General features: G+C 18.3%; 2 protein-coding genes across 11 annotated transcripts in view; one reads left to right on the top strand and one right to left on the bottom strand.

Moving 5' to 3' along the window:
- Positions 1-1,035, bottom strand: part of LOC102674912 (probable basic-leucine zipper transcription factor Q) — a 4,571-nt gene extending 3,536 nt beyond the window's left edge. For 2 of the 4 annotated variants that reach the window (XM_006612613.2, XM_031508981.1), the window contains exon 1: positions 464-1,035. The gene's annotated coding sequence lies outside the window, so the exon portion shown is untranslated. The remainder of the gene's footprint in view (positions 1-463) is intronic. The other 2 variants (XM_006612612.2, XM_031508980.1) reach the window with 2 other exon arrangements.
- LOC102675127 (collagen alpha-2(IX) chain-like) overlaps positions 1-1,980 on the top strand; it is a 21,110-nt gene that overhangs the window by 7,832 nt on the left and 11,298 nt on the right. The window lies entirely within an intron of this gene.

Raw genomic sequence — 1,980 nt, 5'->3', positions numbered from 1 at the left:
TATAATTTTAACATATAATTTTTTAAAATAAATTTATATTATATTTTTATTACTTTATTATATTAATAGAAAGATTTACAGAAATATAAATCAAATTCTTTATAATTTATTGTTGAATAATCATATAAATAAGGTTGATGTTTTGCAAAAAAAAAAAGAAATAAGTAATCAAAAAATACATTGTATGATTGTTGATCTTTTTATATATTTTTTTTTCATTAAAAGTACATATTTTACAAATATTTGTTTAAATTAATATAAAATAACAAATATTATATATTATTATGATTAAAATTGTTTTATCTTTTTTGATGTTAAGTGATTTAAAATATTTTTTATACTATTTTTATTCATATAAATATTTAATGCTCTTTAAATAAATGTCTTTTTTTTTATTTTATCTTATTACATAATAAATATTTCAAAATGTTAAATAAATATTTCAAAAAAATTCAATACTTACTTAAGAAAAAATTATAGATCTTCAAACTTCAAATATAGAGATTTTTTTCCAGATTACATAAAATTATTGAAAAAAAACAAAACTTTTATCAAACAACATAAAGAAATAATATTAAATCTGCAAAATATGTGAACAACATAAGTAAACAAAGTTGCATCAGATGACGTAATCCCAATGTTGCCAAATACATATTCTATCCCCACTATTATGATTATAAATTGACTTTTTAAATATAATAATTACAAAAATAATTGTTTCTAGCTAATAGATAAGAAAATAAAAACGCATGCTATTACTTTTTCTCTTCAATTCAATTCAACGTAACACAGAAAACTGAAACTTTGGTAGACCCAACATCGCAGTATGGCAACGCCACGTAGTCATAGTCAAGTAATCCGATAAGACCCACGAGGTTCAACCAATAGGAAGCAAGGTTATATAAAACACAACCAATGCGTGTCTGCATTTTATTCCATGTGGCCCTCACTAACACCATATCGCAGCCGGCTACAGTGTATTTATCTTGCCGGTAACGGAAAAGAATTTCTGACGCAGTATTGTTACTGACTGACTACCAACGAAATAGATATATTAGCTCGATATAATATATTATTGTTGCATAAAAATAAAAAAAAAAAATTACAAGAAATACTTTAATATTTATTACCTATTTTTATATTTTTATAAATCTATCAAGAATACTAAATATGTTTATTAATTAAAGTTCTATTTATTCAAAAAAAAAATAGTTTTTATTGAAGTATATTTATATTATATATTTATTTTTGTCACTTGATAAATTTGGTAATAAATACATATGTATGTAGAGAACTTAAAGAAATTTTAATAAAAAAATCATAATCATTATAATACATATTTATTATACATATGTATATATGATATATATATGATTATTTTATAACATAACTTTATATTATAATGAATAAATCTATATAATGAAAATTATAATTATTCTAATTCAATTGAACTTATTTATATTGTATTCTAAAAGAATATATATATACATATATCTAAATTCTACGAGATTTTATCATTAGGAATTATGTTATATCAACTTACATTGTTGATAATCACTAGGAATATATTATGTCAGATTAAACATGCTTTACTAAACATATGTTTATTATTCAGGATAATAGTTACATACAGAAGTTTAGATTATTTTACAAAATAAATTGATAAAAAATTAATATGAAATATAATAAATTTACATTATGTAAATTAATATAAAATAATTATTCTTTTAATTTATCTTTATATTTATTTATTAATTATATGTAATAGTACTTATAATTATTGTAATTATTTGTAAAAAATCAATATAATGCATTTAATATTAATAAAAAAATAAAATTTTATTGATTATTTTACTCTTAAGTAAAATTGTTTTTAATATATTTTATTAAAAAGAATATGAAATATAAAATATATAAATATTTTTAAAAATATAATTTATTTTTTCTTTATAATATAAAAACTAAAATTCGTAAGCAAGG

The sequence above is a fragment of the Apis dorsata genome, unplaced genomic scaffold (genome assembly GCF_000469605.1).
Source record: "Apis dorsata unplaced genomic scaffold, Apis dorsata 1.3 scaffold_117, whole genome shotgun sequence".
Lineage (NCBI taxonomy): Eukaryota > Metazoa > Arthropoda > Insecta > Hymenoptera > Apidae > Apis > Apis dorsata.
This window is presented reverse-complemented; position numbering and strand designations above follow the sequence as displayed.